Here is a 14,925-nt window from a genome sequence, read left to right on the forward strand (position 1 = left end):
ACATCACCATGTGATTAACACTGACAGGTCACATCACCATGTGACCAACACCCAAGAGTTTACTAGAGTCAACAATCTAGCTCACATCTCTATGTGATTAACACTCAATGAGTTCTGGTTTGATCATGTTATGCTTGTGAGAGAGGTTATTAGTCAACGGGTCTGAACCTTTCAGATTCGTGTGTGCTTTACGAATATCTATGTCATCTTTGTGGATGCTACCACGCGCTACTTGGAGCCATTTCAAGTAATTGCTCTACTATACGAATCCGGTTTACTACTCAGAGTCATCCGGATTAGTGTCAAAGTTCGCATCGACGTAACCCTTTACGACGAACTCCTTTTCACCTCCATAATCGAGAAAATTCCTTAGTCCACTAGGTACTAAGGATAAGTTCGACCGCTGTCATGTGATCCATTCCCGGATCACTATTGTACCCCTTGACCAACTCATGGCAAGGCACACTTCATGTGCGGTACACAGCATAGCATACTGTAGAGCCTACGTCTAAAGCATAGGGGACGACCTTCGTCCTTTCTCTCTCTTCTGCTGTGGTCAGGTCTTGAGTCTTACTCAATACTCACACCTTGTAACACAGCCAAGAACTCCTTCTTTGCTGATCTATTTTGAACTCTTTCAAAATCATGTCAAGGTGTGCGTTCTTTTGAAAGTATCATCAGGCGTCTTGATCTATCTCTATAGATCTTGATGCCCAATATGTAAGCAGCTTTATCCAGGTCTTCCTTTGAAAAACTCCTTTCAAACAACCCTTTATGCTTTCCAGAAATTTTTACATCATTTCGGATCAACAATATGTCATTCACATATACTTATCAGAAATGTTGTATCGCTCCCACTCACTTTATTGTAAATACAAGTTTCTAACAAACTTTGTATAAACCCAAAAACTTTGATCACCCCATCAAAGCGTATATTCTGACTCCGAGATGCTTGCTCTAATCCATGGAAGGATCGCTGGAGCTAGCATACCTTTTAGCATCCTTAGGATCGACAAAACCTTTCTGATTGTATCACATACAACCTTTCCTTACGAAAACTGGTAAGGAAACTTGTTTTGACATCCATCTGCCAGATTTCATAAATGCAGCTAATGCTAACATGATTCCGACGGACTTAAGCATCGCTACGGATGAGAAAATCTCATCGTAGTCAACTCCTTGAACTTGTGGAAATACTCTTTGCCACAAGTCGAGCTTCATAGACGGTAACATTACCGTCCACGTCCGTCTTCTTCTCAAAGATCCATTTATCTCGGATTTCATGGCTCTTAACCATTTGTCGGAATATGGGCCCACCATCGCTTCTCCATAGCTCGTAGGTTCATTGTTGTCTAGCAACATGACTTCCAAGACAGGATCACGTACCACTCTGAAGTAGTACGCATCCTCGTCGTCCTACGAGGTTTGGTAGCGACTTGATCCGAAGTTTCATGATCACTATCATGAGCTTCCACTTCAATTGGTGTAGGTGCCACAGGAACAACTTCCTGTGCCCTGCTACACCCTAGTTGAAGTGACGGTTCAATAACCTTATCAAGTCTCCACCATCCTCCCACTCAATTCTTTCGAGAGAAACTTTTCCTCGAGAAAGGACTCGTTTCTAGAAGCAATTACTTTTGCTTCCAGATCTGAAATAGGAGGTATACCCAACTGTTTTTGGGTATTCTATGAAGATGCATTTATCCGTTTTTGGGTATACTCAGCATGCTCTCACCTGGAGCCGTAGGTTAGCTCTTTGCCCCTTTTGGTGTCTCGATGCCAAAGGGGGAGAGAGTTTAGGGATTTGCGTCATTGTGTTGCGAGTGTGTCTTTAACTTGTGCTTTCATTGTGTGCTTTGTTTGGACCTTGTGCTTTGCTTGGTTTTGTGTTCAGTGAGACTTTAGTTCGAGTCATATGGTGTGAGACATATGCTACCCTATCCTTATCATATCTTTATCTTTGTCTCTAGTCATTTGATATCTCATGAGTTATTTGCTTCATTATGTTATATATCCTGCTATCTCGTATCTCGCTTAGGTTGTTGGTCCCTAAAATACAGGGGGAGTGTTGATCCTAGTATGTGTGTCGTGCAGTTCAAAGCACTTATCTTGATGGCACACATCTAGGGGGAGCCCGTCTATATTTTAGAGACTTGGGGTTTGCTTATGTCCTTTGTCTTTTCCCAGTTGTGCGAATCCCGTATTGTCATCAATCCACAAAAAAGGGGAGATTGTAAGGGCATATTTATCCCTAAGATGTTTTGGTGATTGATGACAATGCTTTTGCGGACTAATCGTGTGCGTTGAGTGTTTTTCAGAGATTCATCCTTTTGGCACGAGACGATTTCCTCCCCTCGGAGCTTGAAGCGAAGACAGTGTAGTCCTTTCGGATTAGTTTGGTGGACTAGTTTCATAGGGATCACCGTACTATCAAGAGGGGGTCCGCTTTGGAAAGGCTAGGGCGGAATCATCACGTACACTTCCTTTGCCCCTCCCTCCGAGCCTTTCCGTTTCGATGATGGGCTTGTTTCTCTTCTCTTTGTGCCCTCTCTGGTCCCAGCGGTAGTACCGCGGGCCAGAGCGGTAGTACCGCTTGGGTGCTACAAGTGGTAGTACCGCTCTGGAGCGGTAGTACTGCCTAGAGCAGTAGGCAGTACTACCGCTAGTAGCCCCCATGTGTGTACTAACTCTGGTCCCAGCGGTAGTACCGCGGGACGGAGCGGTAGTACCGCTTGGGTGCCACAAGCGGTAGTACCGCTCTGGGAGCGGTAGTACCGCTCCAGAGCAGTAGTACCGCTAGTGGCCCCAAGCCGTAGTACCGCGGTGGTCTCGTGCTAGTACCGCCTCGATTCGAGGGCTCCTTTTTCGTGTCGGGTTTTACGGTACTGGTCGCGGCTGTGGGGGGCCGTAGTACCGCTCCTGTGCGGTAGTACCGCCCTCCCACCAAGGTAGTACCGCTATGGGCCAAGCGGTAGTACCGCGATGAGGAGCGGTAGTACCGCTTATAGTGGTAAGCGGTAGTACCGCTGGCACAGCGGTACTACCGCTCTCTTCGGGGCAGAAGTGGGGTAACGGTTGGTTTGTTCCCCCCACTATATAAAGGGGTCTTCTTCCCCATAGTTGACTTACCTCTTCCCCCAAAAGCTCCATTGTTGCTCCAAGCTCCATTTTCTCCCGATCTCTCTCCCTAGCCAATCAAACTTGTTGATTTGCTCGGGATTGGTTGAGAAGGCCACGATCTACACTTCCACCAAGAGAAATTTGATTCCCCCCACTTATCCCTAGCGGATCTTGTTACTCTTGGGTGTTTGAGCACCCTAGACGGTTGAGGTCACCGCGGAGCCATAGTCCATTGTGGTGAAGCTTTGTGGTGTCGTTGGGAGCCTCCAATTAAGTTGTGGAGATTGCCCCAACCTTGTTTGTAAAGGTCCGGTCGCCGCCTTCAAGGGCACCAATAGTGGAATCACGGCATCTCGCATTGTGTGAGGGCGTGAGGAGAATACGGTGGCCCTTGTGGCTTCTTGGGGAGCATTGTGCCTCCACACCGCTCCAACGGAGACGTACTTCCCCTCAAAAGGAAGGAACTTCGGTAACACATCCTCGTCTTCACCGGCTCGACTCTTGGTTATTTCGTTCATTTACTTTAGCTAGTTTACTTGTGTTATATCTCTTACTTGCTTGCGTGCTTGTTGTCGTTGCATCATATAGGTTGCTCACTTAGTTGCATATCTATACAACCTATTTTGATGCAAAGTTTAATTTGGTAAAGAAAAGCTAAAAATTGTTAGTTGCCTATTCACCCCCCCCCCCTAGTCAACTATATCGATCCTTTCACCGTAGCATGCACGTATGGTGAACCGCTATGTGATGAAGTTGGAGCATGATTTATTTATTTATTGTCTTCCTTATGTGTGGAGGTCGGGATCGCGCGATGGTTAACTCCTACCAACCCTTCCCCTAGGAGCATGCGTGTAGTACTTTGTTTTGATGACTTGTAGATCTTTGCAATAAGTATGTGAGTTCTTTATGACTAATGTTGAGTCCATGGATTATACGCACTCTCACCCTTCCATCATTGCTAGCCTCTCTAATACCGCGCACTTCTCGCCGGTATCATACACCCACCATATACCTTCCTCAAAACAGCCACCATACCTACCTATTATGGCATTTCCATAGCCATTCCGAGATATATTGCCATGCAACTTTCCACCGTTCCGTTTATTATGACACGCTCCATCATTGTCATATTGCTTTGCGTGATCATGTAGTTAACATCGTATTTGTGGCAAAGCCACCATTCATATTTTTCATACATGTCACTCTTGATTCATTGCATATCCCGGTACACCGCCGGAGGCATTCACATAGAGTCATATTTTGTTCTAAGTATCGAGTTGTAATTCTTGAGTTGTAAGTAATAAAAGTGTGATGATCATCATTATTAGAGCATTGTCCCATGTGAGGAAAGAGTGATGGAGACTATGATTCTCCCACAATTCGGGATGAGATTCCGGACTAAATAAAAAAAAGAAAAAAGAAAAAAAAGAGTCCAAGAAAAAAAAAGGAGAAAAAGGCCCAAGAAAAAAAAATGAGAGAAAAAGAGAGAAGGGACAATGTTACTATCCTTTTACCACACTTGTGCTTCAAAGTAGCACCATGATCTTCATGATAGAGAGTCTCCTATGTTGTCACTTTCATATACTAGTGGTAACTTTTCATTATAGAACTTGGCTTGTATATTCCAATGATGGGCTTCCTCAAAGTGCCTTAGGTCTTCGTGAGCAAGCAAGTTGGATGCACACCCACTTAGTTTCTTTGTTGAGCTTTCATAAATTATAGCTCTAGTGCATCCGTTGCATGGCAATCCCTACTCACTCACATTGATATCTATTAATGGGCATCTCCATAGCCCGTTGATATGCCTAGTTGATGTGACTATCTTCTTTTTGTCTTCTCCACAACCACCATTCTATTCCACCTATAGTGCTATGTCCATGGCTCACGCTCATGTATTGCGTGAAGATTGAAAAAGTTTGAGAATACTAAAGTATGAAACAATTGCTTGGCTGAAACCGGGGTTGTGCATGATTTAAATATTTTGTGTGATGAAGATAGAGCATAGCCAGACTATATGATTTTGAAGGGATAACTTTCTTTAGCCATGTTATTTTGAGAAGACATGATTGCTTAGTTAGTATGCTTGAAGTATTATTATTTTTATGTCAATATTAAACTTTTATCTTGAATCTTTCGGATCTGAACATTCATGCCACAATAAAGAAAGATACATTGAGAAATATGCTAGGTAGCATTCCACATCAAAAATTCTGTTTTTATCATTTACCTACTCGAGGACAAGCAGGAATTAAGCTTGGGGATGCTTGATACGTCTCCAACGTATCTATAATTTTTGATTGTTCCATGCTATTATATTATCTGTTTTAGATGTTTAATGGGCTTTATCATACACTTTTATATTATTTTTAGGACTAACCTATTAACCGGAGGCCCAGCCCAGATTGCTGTTTTTTTGCCTATTTCAGTGTTTCGCAGAAAAAGAATATCAAACGGAGTCCAAATGGAATGAAACCTTCGGGAACGTGATTTTCGGAACAAACGTGACCCAGAGGACTTGGAGTGGACGTCAAGGCATCAACGACGAGGCCACGAGGCAGGGGGCGCGCCTACCCCCCCTGGGCGCGCCCTCCACCCTCGCGGGCCCCTCGTAGCTCCACCGACCTACTTCTTCCTCCTATATATACCTACGGACCCCGAAAACATCCAGGAGCACCACGAAACCCTATTTCCACCGCCGCAACCTTCTGTACCCGTGAGATCCCATCTTGGGGCCTTTTCCGGCGCTCCGCCGGAGGGGGCATTGATCATGGAGGGCTTCTACATCAACACCATAGCCTCTCCGATGATGTGTGAGTAGTTTACCTCAGACCTTCGGGTCCATAGTTATTAGCTAGATGGCTTCTTCTCTCTCTTTGGATCTCAATACAAAGTTCTCCTCGGTCTTCTTGGAGATCTATTCGATGTAATCTTGTTTTGCGGTGTGTTTGTCGAGATCCGATGAATTGTGGGTTTATGATCAAGATTATCTATGAACAATATTTGATTCTCCTCTGAATTCTTTTATGTATGATTGGTTATCTTTGCAAGTCTCTTCGAATTATCAGTTTGGTTTGGCCTACTAGATTGATCTTTCTTGCAATGGAAGAAGTGCTTAGCTTTGGGTTCAATCTTGCGGTGCTCGATCCCAGTGACAGTAGGGGAAACGACACGTATTGTATTGTTGCCATCGAGGATAAAAAGATGGGGTTTATATCATATTGCTTGAGTTTATCCCTTCTACATCATGTCATCTTACCTAATGTGTTACTCTGTTCTTATGAACTTAATACTCTAGATGCATGCTGGATAGCGGTCGATGTGTGGAGTAATAGTAGTAGATGCAGGCCGGAGTCGGTCTACTTGTCGTGGACGTGATGCCTATATACATGATCATACCTAGATATTCTCATAACTATGCTCAATTTTATCAATTGCTCGACAGTAATTTGTTCACCCACCGTAATACTTATGCTATCTTGAGAGAAGCCACTAGTGAAACCTATGGCCCCCGAGTCTATTTTCCATCATATTAATCTCCCGTCAACTAGTTATTTCTGTCGCCGTTTATTTTGCTTTCTTTACTTTTAGTCTTTATCATAAAAATACCAAGAATATTATCTTATCATCTCTATCAGATCTCACTTTTGCAAGTGGCCGAGAAGGGCTTGACAACCCCTTTATCGCGTTGGTTGCAAGGTTCTTATTTGTTTGTGTAGGTGCGTGGGACTTGCGTGTGGCCTCCTACTGGATTGATACCTTGGTTCTCAAAAACTAAGGGAAAATACTTACGCTACCTTGCTGCATCACCCTTTCCTCTTCAAGGGAAAACCAACATTGTGCTCAAAAGGTAGCAATAATCGAAGGAAGGAAGCCAGAGAGAGGAGAAGAGGGATGGTGGACCTTGGCATCACATTATGGACACATCATGGAAACAGCTAAGAGAACCACGCTAAGCTGATACAGTAGAGCACAAATTGTTGTTTGTCCACCGCTCCCAGTATGAACAGCATTGTATTTCTTACTGTATTCCCTAATCCCCAACATACATGAGCACCCTTTTGAGGATTTCTTTCTCCTCATCTTTGTAGCACTCCCACTGTTTTCAATACGCATCTGGGGTCTGATCCACTAACTAATCCTACTCCATCCAGCCTAACTAACACATATACAGTTGTGGAATCAAAGGGGAGAAATTTCCCAACACAGTAAGCTTAACTGTACTATTGTCTTACAATATTAGCACTGAACTGATAATAAGCATATATTATATTGTTAATTTCTCTGCAGATGGTTTTCATACAGAATAGAACCAAAGAATGACTACTTGAACTGAATAAAAAGAACAAAAAAACTATGGATGAAAAAAAAGACATGTCAAACATGGAAACAGTAAATTGATAACAAAATTGCATGAAACATAACATACAGATTTTGACCAATGGCCTTCAGTCTTGTGAGCAAGACTCCAGTCAATCGTACACCGTATGATAACAGTCTTGTCGTCTGACTGGCTTGCAATAAAAGATCCAATAGGATCCCAAGCAACTCCTTTAACTAAGCTGGAATGCCCCCGCAAGATGGCAGTGCAAATACCGTTTGTCATGCTCCAAATGTGAACAGTATTGTCCAAGCGGCCGCTAGCCAACGTCGAGTCATCAGGGGACCAACTTAGATCTACCTACTTTCAGCATAGGAAACAGATAGGTGATTAATACAAAAGACTAACAATGACAGCTCTGAAAATTTGGCAGATAATTACCACATTCAGATCTACCTACTTTAGGCATAAGAAACATGAATGTGTTTATAGGAAGGATTAAATATCACAGTATCAATATTTTTATCAGGTTTCCGTAGTTTGGAAAGAAAGATAGCTGGACTAAAAATTTGGGAGATAATTACCACGTCTGCAGTATGCCCCCTAAGGTCATAATGACCTTCCAATTTTCTATATCTGCAGGCTCTCCACTTCCAAACTCAGATGTACTGGAACCAGCTTTCCTTTCACGAATTAGGATAGCTTGATCGTCTGATTCGGAAGCAAGATAGCGTCCATGCTTGGCCCATCTCACACAGTTTACTGATCCGAAATGGTCACGCATTGTAGCCAGAAATGTTTGATTGGAATCATCATTTTGGTTGTCTTTGCTCACTGATTTCATGTTCCATATGCGAACCTATTTTTGAGGAAGGCAAACAGATGGAGATTAGCAACGGTCATGTTACTTAACAAATCGGTTAAAATAGAAAAAATAATGTACAAGAGTTGATGCACAATTCTTGCAGTATGACACAACAACAAGTTAACAACATCAACACTGCAGAATCCAACCAATATATCTGCATCGTCAAACAAACATCCTACCAATAAATTTGACTGACAGTCGGCTATTTCAGTAAATAAATCATGAACCATAGCTTTCTATTAATTACCTTCCATTAGTAAGAAAAATGGCCCAATTACCATCATAAGAATGGTAGGCTTGAGCCCCAAAAAATTTCAAGCTTGACCAAAGAGTGCCACCAAATAACAAGTTCCTAATACTACAGAAAAAACTAACTTCAGTCGAGGACAACAATGAGAAGCAGCACCAACTGAGACACACCACCACACAGATTCCTGTAAGCCGGAAACGACAACACTGAACCTCACAAGCTTATGCAGAGAACGCCATGTAAAACGAGCAACGATTACCGCTACAACACTGAACCTCACACGCTTATGCACGGAACAACATATAGAATGAGCAAGCGCTACGACACACTGATTCGTACTATTTCCATCCACACTTGGCCTCAACGCCAAAATTCATGGCTGGAAAGAACTGACCCTGGCACTACTCCCCTGAGCCAGAAACGACAACACCGAACCTCGTAGGCTAATGAAGAGAACGGCGTATAATATGAGCAATGGCTGCCACTACATCACACTGACGTGCACTATTTCCATCTGCACCGAACCGCCAATTCACTGCTGGAAAGAACTGAGCTTGGCACAGCCAAGTCAAATTCCCGGTCTACATAGCTCAAATCAAGCGAGAATAAATAGCAAGGGGGGGGGGGGGGGGGGGAATCAACCTTCTGGTCGCCACCTCCCATGGCGAAGCGGAGGCCACTGGGCTGGATATCGATGGAGAAGATCTATAGGCCGTCATGGCAAACCCAGCTGGGCTTCTCCGTCAGCATCTCCGCGCCCCCCGAGGTAGGGAAGAGGAGGAGTCATGTCCGCGCGGGGGGCGGACGCCTGCCGTTCTCAGTGAAGACGTAGATGCGGCGGCCGGCATCGTAGGAGAGCACGTAGCGCGCCCGGCCAGCACAGTGCGCCTCGAGGTGGAGCACGGGGGCGCCGTCGAGGCCGTGGATGAGGAGCCGGGAGGAGGAGCACGGGCGGGAGGAACAGTAGAGGGGGCGATGGCGGCGGCGCGAGTGCGAGGCGGGTGCCGGGGCGCCCGGCGGCGGGGCAGGGAGGCGGGCGCGGTTTAGGGTTAGGGTGACGACGGCGGTGGCGGCGGTGTGGGGAGCAGCTAGGGTTAGTGTGGAGGGGCATAGAGGAGGGGCAAGACGCGCGAGTGAGGGAAGAGGCGACAGCTAGGTCTCCACCAGGAGCGGATCCCTTTTATATCCCGATACATGAAATGACTAAAATGCCCTCAGTGGGGCATGGAAATAACTGGCGGTGGCACGCTGAGAGGGAATAAAAAATATCGGAGGGCTGGAGACGACCTGGTAAATATCCGACGGCCCACGACGACCGAGCCCGAGATCCAACGGCCAGAACGCAATCAAGAAAACGATCGGATGGCCGAGAAGTGCTAAACCATGAGAGCGTCCGGTGCTACTGCCGTCTCTTGTTTCTGAATATGCAGCGTTGCGTGAGTTTTGTAACACCGCGAGAGAAAACCAGAAAAAGAAATAAAGAGGAAGAAAAGAGGGCACGGCAAGGGCCCCTTGGCTATCAGTTTTTGTGCGCGTGTTCACCGTCTGATTTTATGTGATCGATCCTGCGGGCGAATTTCCAACAATTGGTATCAGAGCAAGGTTCGAGTGAAGCTGCGCTTGCCCCGGGGTGGTGACCCTTCTAGCGCCTCGGGGCGGGCAATAGAGTCGCTGTTGTAGCGACGAAGAGGAGCGGGCGATACAGTCGCTGGTGTAGCGAGAACGAGGAGTGGGCGATATAGTCGCTGGGATGCAGCGACGAGGAGGAGCAGGCAATTGTCGATCAAGCGACGACAAGGAGGATCGGGCAATTGTCGTTCGGCGGAGCGGCGACGAGAAGGTGGCGAGGACGCTGTCGCAAGCGAGGCGACAGGTGATTGTCGTTCGACGAAACGACCTGAAGGAGGTTGACGGGAGCGGTAGTGCCGAGGTGCGGTGCTAGAAGATCTCCTCAAGATCGTTGTTCGGGGGGAGCGAGGAAGAGGCGACAAAGTTGCGAGCTGTCGTCAAGGTGTGCACATGAGTTCTTGTAAGGTGCGTTCAAGAGCTCAGGTGTGTGAATCTTCTGCTGCAGTTGAGATGCGTCACTGGCGGAGGAGAATTGCAAGCGAGAGCGGGTGGAAAAAGGAATGCGTGCCTTGCGTTTCCGTTCGTGGTCGCGGAGTTCCAGCGAGTTCATATATGGTGGAAATGAGTTGCACGTGTGTGGCGAGTTGTGTTGCCGCTGGATATGAGGTGTCATTTGATAAGATGTGGCATCGGCGACACTGAGAAGATGCGAAGATGTGACGGGCGAAGAGACATGTGTCTCCCCATGTGCAAGCAACCTACGAGAAGATGAAGATCAACGTGAAGATGGACGCGCACCAGTTAAGTTGAGTTTCTGCATGAGGCTTAGTCTACATGTGGCACGCTAAGATGTGGTAGCGTGGCTGGTAGTCCAGGTTATTGTTGATTTCAGTTTGCAAGTCGGCATGAAAACGATGGTGATGAAGTGGTGACCATCGTAGCGAAGAAAAGAGAATTTGTTGTCCGGTAAGTCGCGTCACCGGAGGCAATCGGCATGACAAGATGATCAGAAGGTCGTCTGTATGTCTCGTTCGTGTGAAGAGTACGATGTTTGAATTAAGGGGTGAATGTTGGAATAATCCAAACATGTCCAAGTTGTGGTTAGGATTAGTAGTGTGATCAGAATCGCCGGTGATTAGTTTAGGCAACATTTAGTTCCTTTCCGTGTACAAGGTTAAGCGCTAGTCTGTGTACTAGTCGGTTTCCAATAAAGTTGTGTTAGGCCGTGTCCTAGATAAAATAGGTTGAGGATTGGTGTTTGGAGTCGGCTAGTCTAGCCTGGTCCGGGGTCCAGGTTGATGCATATATATATGCAGCGTTGCGTGAGTTTTGTAACACCGAGAGAGAAAACCAGAAAAAGAAATAAAGAGGAAGAAAAGAGGGCAGGACAAGGGCCCCTTGGCTATCAGTTTTTGTGCGCGTGTTCACCGTCTGATTTTATGTGATCGATCCAGTGGGCGAATTTCCAACATGGAGCTCAGCCTTTGTTTGGTTCAGATCAACAATACCACAAATGTAATCCGCATAAGTTCTACACTTGGTTAGAATTGGAATCGCACTTGCAATGCCACTAAATCCCAATGATATCCTAGGAGTAGGAAACATCAGGATTTGTGATTACGCCTGCCTAGATTTCTACAAACGAGGTAACAACATCAGTGTGGTTGCCGGCTAGAGGTGTATTGCTTGATGGGATTCACAGTGAATAATGTAAGCGGTACTCACGACCAGACAATCTAGAGGAGTCAGCTTGGGCCGTCTTCCAAGTATCATATTATTTTTATCCGGTTATAAGAGGGCAAAGAAGTCAGATACTCACTTCAGTCCAGTTCGTGATTCATAGAGTGCAGCATTCTTGCCTGCCATGTTTGGAAATCATGGATCGCTCCTTAAAAGAGTATTTATTTTCTACCAGTTGACTGAATTATAGGGATGGTGATTAATCTTGTCCGAAACAAAAGAAATACTGGTATTTCTGAAGTTACACTCTTTTCATTCAATATCTCTTATTTTATATGATGATTTTTGTAGGTGCGGCCAAATAGTGAGAATTAATCTCTCAGAGTGGACAGCAAAAGGCGCGCTCAAAACAGAACCGATGCGGCTGTAGTATGCTAATTCTTCATTGACAACACAAACTAAGGGCATTTCTAACCGATCCTCAATAAATAGTGGAGTATCCCGTGGAGCAAAACATTAATGGAGTATATTTACTCTAGTAAGTTTGGGCCAGACCTAGCCGATTCCCTATATTTAACGGAGTAAGAAAAATTGCGATTTGCGCTTCATTTTAGGCCACCAAAAAACATTTCTTTGCTTCTTTATTTCGTTCAACTACATTTTGATACATTGTACTACATAATTCATCAATTCTTTACTACGACCGCACGACCAAAAAAAACAAGAATCACAATTACACATTTTAAAAAATATCCAACTTCCATAACTGCTCCCACTAGTTGGATTAATATATTCTCTATGTCTTCATTGTTGATATGCGGCTTCTCGAGCTTGCACACTTATTTCTTCTTTGATTCTAAACAAGAAGATGTTGCGTCGCATCTAATCTCATTTCTTGTCTCATCTCTAGCCTCTATGCTAGCAACGAGTGCACGAACATCTATCAATTTTCGTGCTATCAATAGATCAATGTATTCTTTTTCTCAATACCAAAACTTGCATCCATCGTACACACAAGTTTAAGCAAACAATGAGCAACCGAAATTGCGCCGAAACCAGTGAATAGCGTAGATGCAGCGCGGGAGTGGAGTGGGGAGGCAGTGAAGGAGAGGCACGGCTTTTACTCAGCCGCCGAGTGGTGGAGTAAATATAGGGAGATTCGCCACGGCTGAGTATAATTGTTACTTCCTTACGGCGGATTGGAGATCGGCTAGGTGCCGGTTAGAGTAGTAAAACCGAACTTTTGCTTCTCTAACCGGTTATAGGGGATAGGTTAAAAATGCCCTAACAACTTTGGACATGACTTGCTGACAAGATAAAATATCTGCAAACGTTTGAAAGAAAACATTTGGGAAGTGGAAAATCCTAAAATTAGGATACTTATTTGAGTGTATACTTTGTACAGTGGCACTGTATCTTATTCTTGATCTATCAGTGATACAAGGGGTGGAGTAACGAATAAATTAGGCCCAGAAACTGATAAGACGATGAAACACGGTGAGGTAATCTTTGCTAAATTGTCTCAAACTGCTTCCCTGACGGCGCCTTTCTGAAAGACTTGGCACACAAATCCTTCAGGTTTGCCTCTATGAACTCCGAAGAACTTTATCACTTCACTTCAGTGGAAGTTTTGCTCAGGCACTCAAACATAACTACAAGGATCAAGCGACTGCGCTCTGCTGTTCTAGGACCTGTACCTACTCAGCTGGCTCACATGCATCTCCATTGTCGCTGATGGCGAGCGTGCTGCTTCGAGCCACAAGATGCCCATTCCATGGCTCCCGAGAGCGGTGCTTACCATTCGGACTTTCTTACCGGCAACATCGTGAGCTTGAATTGACTTATCAGAACTTAAATCAGGAAGTGGTAAACATGTGCTCTCTATGACAATGTTGAATACCTCAAAATCATCAATATCATGGTTGTTGCACCATACATTTCTGACATTAATGTAATTGCGGTCCAAATAATTTAAGGGTGAGACGAGAGATAAAACATGCTCTTGCAACTTGTGCTGGTAAGGAGTAGAGCCGCACCTAGCTGAAAGAGCTGTGCGGGGAAGGAGTAGAGCTCAGTCTTTGCTTGGTTCAGACCAATTATACCACAAACGTAATGCACATAAGTTCTGCACTTGCTTAGAACTGGAATCACACTTGCAATGCCACTAAATCCCAATCACATCCTAGGACTAGGAAGCATCAGGATTTGTGGTTACGCCTAACTAGATTTCTACACACGAGGTAACAACATTAGTGTGGTTGCCGGCTAGAGGTGTATTGCTTCAGATGATTCACAGTGAACAATCTGAGAAGTACTGACGACCAGCCAATCTAGAGGATTCTCCCCGGGCAGTCTTCCAAGTACCATGTTATTCTTATTTGGTCACAAGAGGGCAAAGAAGTCGATACTCACTTCAGTCCCATTCATGATTCATAGAGTGCAGCATTCTAGCTTGCCATGTTTGGAAATCACGGATCACTCCTTGAAAAGGAGTATTTATTTTTCTCCCAGTTGACTTAATTATAGGGGCCATGATTAATATTGTCTGAAACAAAAGAAATACTCCCTCCGATCCAAATTAATTGACACAAATTTAGTATAACTTTAGTACAAAGTTGTACTAAAGCTGTGTCAAAGTTCTCTATCTATTCATTCAACATCTCTCATTTTATAAGATGATTTTTTTAGGTGCGCCCAAATAGTAAGATGGTTTTTTAGGTGCACCCAAATAGTGAGAATTAAGCACTCAGAAAAAAGTGAACAGCAAAAGGCGCGCTCAAAACAGAACAGAGGCGCCTGTAGTGTTGTTTCAGTGTACGTAGTGCGTGGAATTTCAGCTAATTAATCATGAGAAGATATTTTTCTCGCAAAAGAAATAAAGCATGAGAAGATATTTCTTCATTCGGAACACAAACTAACAACTTTGGATGTGACTTGATGACAAGATAAAATATCTGCAAAACTAGCCGTTCGAGAAATGTTTTGGTCAGGTACTGGAACATACTCAAGCGGCTGCGCTCTGCTGTCCTAGGACGTGTGTCCACTCAGCTGGCTCACATTTATGTTGTTGCTCATGGCGAGGGTTGCGCTTTGCTTCAGTGCTGCTTCGAGCCGCAAGAC

At 44.7% G+C, this 14,925-nt stretch overlaps 1 long non-coding RNA gene across 2 annotated transcripts; it reads right to left on the reverse strand.

Moving 5' to 3' along the window:
- Positions 1–7,363: 7,363 nt before the first annotated feature.
- LOC109738609 (uncharacterized) lies at positions 7,364–9,690 on the reverse strand. 2 transcript variants are annotated; one of them, XR_012189533.1, is made up of 3 exons: positions 9,199–9,690; positions 8,023–8,297; positions 7,364–7,798 (listed from the first exon to the last, which is right to left on the reverse strand). It is a non-coding gene; the product is annotated as an uncharacterized lncRNA (long non-coding RNA). The 2 variants fall into 2 exon arrangements; XR_012189532.1 differs by lacking the exon at positions 9,199–9,690 and having other exon boundaries at positions 8,023–9,141.
- Between the last annotated feature and the right edge of the window lie 5,235 nt (positions 9,691–14,925).

The sequence above is a fragment of the Aegilops tauschii genome, chromosome 7, assembly GCF_002575655.3.
Source record: "Aegilops tauschii subsp. strangulata cultivar AL8/78 chromosome 7, Aet v6.0, whole genome shotgun sequence".
In the NCBI taxonomy this organism is placed as follows: Eukaryota; Viridiplantae; Streptophyta; class Magnoliopsida; order Poales; family Poaceae; genus Aegilops; species Aegilops tauschii.